Genomic DNA, 6,570 nt, shown 5'->3' on the forward strand with positions numbered 1-6,570 from the left:
ACAACTAAATCCATAGTGTACTCTCCCACTTCCATTCAGGAATCTCTGACTTCTGAAGCAAACCACCAGGTCTCTGATGCTCATACTTAACTTACTGACAATTTAGACATCGAGCTACATATGCAACTTTATCCTTCTTCATCCTCCTCCACCAATAATGCTTCTGCAAGTCCTGATACATCTTGGCGAAACTCGGATGAATAGAATACCAGGAACTATGGGCCTCCTCAAGAATCAACTCACGAAGTCCATCTATATTAGGCACACAAACACGACCCTGCATCCTCAAGACTCCATTGTCTCCAACACTAACCTGCTTGGCACCACCGTGTCGCACTGTGTCCCTAAAGACAAGAAATGAGGGTCATCATAGTGTCGCTCCCTGATGCGCTCATACAAGGAAGACCGAACGACTGTACAAGCTAGAACACGATTGGGTTCTGAAACATCCAACCTCACGAACCGATTGGCCAAAGCCTGAATATCTGATGCAAGCGGTCTCTCACCAACTAGAATGTACACAAGGCTACCCATACTCACCGCCTTTCTACTCAAGGCATCGTACACCACATTGGCCTTCCCAGGATGATACAAGATGGTGATATCATAGTCTTTCAATAGCTCCAACCACCTCCTCTGCCTCAAATTGATCTCCTTTTGTTTGAACAAATACTGTAGACTCCGATGATCCGTGAATACCTCACACGACACACCGTAAAGATAGTGCCTCCAAATCTTCAGCGCATAAACAATGGCTTCCAACTCTAAGTCATGACCAGGGTAATTCTTCTCATGAACCTTCAACTGTCGCGACGCATATGCAATCACCCTGGTATCCTGCATCAGTACCGTACCAAGCCCAATACGAGACGCATCACAATACACCGTGTAAGATCCTGAACCTGTGGGCAACACCAACACTGGCGCCGTAGTCAAAGCAGTCTTGAGCTTTTGAAAGCTCGCTTCACACTCGTCTGACCACCTGAACGGTGCACCCTTCTGGGTGAACTTGGTCATGAGGGTGCTATATATGAAAACCCCTCCACAAACCGATGGCAATAATCCGCCAAACCCAAGAAACTCCGGACCTCCGCAGCTGAAGTGGGTCTAGGCCAGTTTTGAACTGCCTCAATCTTCTTAGGATCCACCTGAATGCCCTCTACTGATACAACGTGCCCCAAGAAAGTGACTGAGTCCAACCAAAACTTGCATTTTGAAAACTTAGCATATAACTGGCTGTCCCTCACGGTCTGAAGTACGATCTGAAGATGCTGCTCATGCTTCTCTCGACTAAGGGAGTAAATCAAGATATCATCAATAAACACAATCACAAAGGAATCCAAATAGGGCTTGAGCATTCAGTTCATCAAATCCATAAATGTTGCTGGGGTATTTGTCAACCCAAATGACATCACTAGAAACTCATAATTGCTATATCGAGTTCGAAAAGCTGTCTAAGGGACATCGAATGCCCTAATCCTCAACTGATTGTAGTCAGACCTCTCTTTGAAAACATCTTGGCACCCTGAAGCTGATCAAATAAGTCATCAATCCTCGGCAAAGGATACTTGTTCTTGATGGTGACTTTGTTCAACTGCCAGTAATCTATGCACATCCTCATCGATCCATCCTTTTTATTCACAAACAACACGGGCGCACCCCAAGGCGAGACACTAGGTCTAATGAAGCCCTTATCAAGCAAATCTTGTAGCTGCTCCTTCAATTCTTTCAACTCTCGCGGGGCCATAGGGTATGGCGAAATAGAAATGGGCTGAGTGACCGAAGCCAAATCAATGCAGAAGTTAATATCCCTGTTGGGTGGCATCCTTAGCAGGTCTGCAGGAAACACCTCTTGAAACTCACGAACAACTGGTACTAAAGCCATGGAAGGAACCTCCGTACTAGAATCGCGGACATAAGCCAAACAAGCTATGCACCTCTTCTCGACCATATGCCGAGACTTCACATAAGAGATAACCCTACTGGTACAGAGACCAGGAGTCCCTCTCCACTCTAATCGAGGCAAGTGCAGCAAAGTTAAGGCCACCGTCTTGGCGTGACAATCCAATATAGCATGATAAGGTGACAACCAATCCATCCCCAAGATAACGTCAAAATCTACCATATCGAGAAGTAGAAGATCTACACTAGTCTCAAGACTCCCAATGGTAACCACACACGAACGATAAACACGATCTACAAAAATAGCATCTCCCACAGGTGTAGCACACACACAGGAGCACTCAAAGAATCATGAGTCATAACCAAATATGAAGCAAAATAGGATGACACGTAGGAATAAGTAGAGCCCGGATCAAATAGAACTGAAACATCTCTACGGTAAACTGAAACACTACCTGTGATAACAACGTTAGATGACTCAGCCTCAAGCCTGGCTGGAAAAGCATAGCATCGGGGCTGGGTCCCACCACACTGAACCATATTTCTAGGACGGGCCCTAGCTGGCTGGCCTCCACCTCTAGCAGCCTGACCTCCACCTCTGATAGCCTAACCTACACCTCTAGCAACCTAACCCCTACCTCTAGCTGGCTCAGCGGGCAGTAAAGCACCCAGTGCCGGGACCATGGCACGAGAACCCTGATGTTGTGAGCTGCTCCTCGGATCACCACAAGTATAACAGGACCTCGACTGCTGTGACTGCTGACCCTGAAACTGGCCCGGTAGACCTGAGTAACAACCATGGAAGCTCAGGAGCGAAGGTGCATTAATAGGAGCTGGTGGTAGACTGTAGGCTAGCTGGTCGTAACAGGACATATGAGGGAGGCACCACTGAACCCGTCGGAATGACGAGGCTTCTTGACAGACCACTAACCTCCCCCTTATGCAAGAACTATCTCGACTCGCCTGGCGACATTAGCAGCTGTCTGAAAAGAAATCTCACTACCGGTCTCCTTGGCCATCTGCAAATTGATAGGTTGAGCGAGTCCGTCAATAAACCTCCTCACCCTATCTCTCTCGGTAGGAAGCAGAAGTATAACACGACGGGCCAGATCCACAAAACGGGTCTCATACTGAGTGACTGACATACTACCCTGCTGGAGACACTCAAACTGCCTGCGATAATCCTCTCTTAGTGTGACAGGAAGGAACCTCTCAAGAAATATCTTTAAGAATTGTTCCCAAGTAAGAGCAGGCGACCCAGCTGGTCTGGTCGATACAAAATCCTTCCACCATCTCTTGGCGGAACCCGTCATCTAAAATAAAAGCAAAATCGTCCCCATTGGTCTCAACTATCCCCATGTTTCGCAGCACCTCATGGCAGCGGTCAAGATAATCCTGGGGGACGTCAGAAGGTGAACCACTCAAGTGAACTGGAAAGAGCTTGGTAAACTTGTCCACTCAAGTGAACCACTCAGAAGACATGGCCGGTCCATCACCGGCCTGTGCCGCAACAACTGGCTAAACTATCCCAACTGGCTGGACTACTGGAGTCTGATACTAGGGAGCCATCTAATCCGGAGTGTGAGTAGCGGGAGTCTGTGCTCCTCGCCCAGCCCAAGAGACGACTGGTGCCATAGGGAATGTACCGCCTTGGGCCACACTCTCCATAAGGCACACTAAACGGACTAGAGCGTCCTGAAGCACTGGGTAGAGATCAACCCCTCCTGGGCCTGAGCCGGTCCAACGGGTACAGTTTGAGTTGCAACCTCCTCATCAAACTCCACCTAGGGCTCCACTGCTGGTGCTGCTGCTCAAGCTCTAGGCTGAGCTCTTCCCTTGCCTCAGCCTCGACCTCGACCACGACCTCGACCTCTGCCTCTCGTAGGAGCAGCCACTGGGGGCTCCGGCTGCTGTCTAGCTGAAGATGCAGTACGTGTTCTCACCATCTGCAAGAGAACAAGATTAGAAGATTTCAACTAGCAATAAGAGAACAAAATCGCATGACATAGAAGAATAAAAGTGAAATTTGTTCCTAAACTTCATAGCCTCTGGAAGATAAGTACAAACCTCTCCGTACTGATCCACCAGACTCTACTAAGCATGCTCGTGACTTGTGAGACCTAGGCAACTGTAACGACCCGACCGGTCATTTTGAGCTTTTGCACTTTGCTTGCCAGTTCTCGGGCATGTCTAGCCCCGTGTGATGTATTGTGACTTATGCAAATCGTCGGTTTTGGTTTTTAGGGTAATCAGAACGAATTTGGAAGAACAGTTCTCAGTTGAAGCTTAAAAATGTGGAAGGTTGACCAAGTTTTGACTTGTTAGTATATGATCCCGGATTGGGATTTTTATAATTTGGTTAGCTCCATTAGGTGATTTGGGACTTAGGATCGTGATCGGAAAGCGTTTTGGAGGTCCGTGGAAGGTTTAGGCTTGAATTGGTGAAATTGAAATTTCGGCGTTTTCCGGTTGATAGGTGAGATTTTCATATAGGGGTCGGAATGGAATTCCAGAAGTTGTAGTAAGTTCGTTGTGTCAAATGTGACGTGTGTGCAAAATTTCAAGTCATTCGGACGAGGTTTGGTAGACTTTTTGATCAAAAGCGCAATTCGGAAGTTTTTGGAACCTTAGGCTTGAATCCAATGTGATTTGGTTGATTCGATGTTTTTGAGGTGTTTTGAAGATTGGTATAAGTGTGGATAGTGGTATATGACTTGTGACACCCCGATATCGGGCTTGTGTATTTATTCCGCACTGTTCATTTAGACTTACATTATGAGATTATCTGATTAATTAAAGGCTTAAAAATGATTGTTAATGATTAAAGGGGTAAATTCAGGAGTTGTGTCGGCTGGCCTAGTTTCACGATAGGCGCCATCACAACCGGGTCGATTTTAGGGTCGTGACAAGTTGGTATCAGAGCCTAGGTTACATAAGTCTTAGAAGTCATGAGCAGGTTTAGTAGAGTCTCGCGGATCGATACAGAGACATCTGTACTTATCTTCGGGAGGCTGCAAAACCTTTAGGAAAATTTCTACATTCTTGAATTCTTATCGTGCGCCCTTAATTCAGCTTGAAATGTAACTCTTTGAATTCCTTCCACGCGTTCATATGCGCGCATGAGCACTCGGTGTCGGCCGTGCATCGATGGCTTGTGATTCCGTGATCGAGGGGTGAGATGTGATCTGTGTGTGATGTTGGGCCAGTCTGGAAGACTTGAGGCCGGATTTTGCCTATAGCTTGAGCCCTGAGCTGTTGATTGCGCGAGCACGTGTTTCTGGATCTATATGTTCGATTGTGTCCCAATTAAGGGAAGTGATGACTGGATAGTTACGTGATGAGTGTGATGTAACTGCGAGATGTGTTCATATGAATTGAATGAGATGAGAAGGGTCTGCTTTGGGGCAGCAATAACTATTTGGTGTTTGATTTCCATCGTGATTATATAGCCCCGAGTTGTGGGCGTTATGAAGGATCTTTTAATGTTGCCTAGTTGGGAAGTGAAGTACATTTTACGTTGCGATATGAGTTCAGACTCAGGAAGATTAAATGACTGCGTAATATTTATGACGGTGGAAGGGTATGAAGAGACGTTAGTTTGAGGCGAAGCAGGTGGGTTATCTCCTGCGGAGTGTTCTGAAGTTTGTGTGATCCTTATGTTGTTGTTGGAAGATCTCCTTTACCAGTGAAGTATATGTGCTGCAATTTAAATTTGGGTCGCTTAAAAGAGTGGGATTGACTGTTACGAGGTTGAACGCGAGATTTGCAGAAGATTTGGAGTACTAGATGGTCTGTATTGCACGAGCTTATGAAGGATTGAGTTTAATCTCACCACGGTTTTATGGTAGTAATAGAGTATATGCATTATGAGTTGTTGTGTGTTTTGATCTATGGCTTCGAGCCAAGTGGGGGAGTCTGTTATTGATTAGTTGATTGCACAGTTATGTGCTACGTTGGTTCCAGTTTGAGGTGTACTGGTGAATCAGTTATGGCTTACGGAGGTTGGGACCGAGGATGGCTGGAGTAAAGGAAAAATTTCAATAAAGGTTATGTTATGCTTTATGGGTGCATGAGTTACGTTGCATAGATCATGAAGTTGCTTGGTTGCATTGAGGTGAGGTTAAACTCTGCCGTGTTGGAGTGCTATTGGAGCATAGGTCGTCCGGTCCGTTTGATCAGTCTAATTGCGGTTTGAGTAGAGTGGATGACTTTCGAGAATGGTTCTAATGGGTTCAAGATTTTACATGTAATAATTGGAGATTTTCAGGTTGTATATTTGGATAGAAACTGAGGTTTGCGTTGGAGGGTGTCAAGACTCGTGGTATTTCTATATCATTATGGATTCCACACATCAGTATTTGGAAGGTGAAGGTAATGGCTTTAGATTCGTAGGAAGTCTCTTTAGGGAAAGTATTTCGAACGTGGTGCTTTTGGGGATATTTGAGAGAGTAGTCAGCGGCTTATGAACCGTAGGACGGTGTGGATTTATGCTTGGGTCTCGTGTGGCGAGTCTGGGTCGAGGATTGTGGTGTTATAGCAATAAGAAGTATCAAGTTGAAGGTAAATCAGAAGGAACTTGGATAGACGGGATAGCTTGGTAGTAGGCCGGGTTGGCACGTTAAGGATATGATTAGTTCTTTGGGTGCTTACGAGGTAATGAGTTTCTAT

This window comes from Nicotiana attenuata, chromosome 9 (genome assembly GCF_001879085.1).
Source record: "Nicotiana attenuata strain UT chromosome 9, NIATTr2, whole genome shotgun sequence".
NCBI classification, from domain to species: Eukaryota; Viridiplantae; Streptophyta; class Magnoliopsida; order Solanales; family Solanaceae; genus Nicotiana; species Nicotiana attenuata.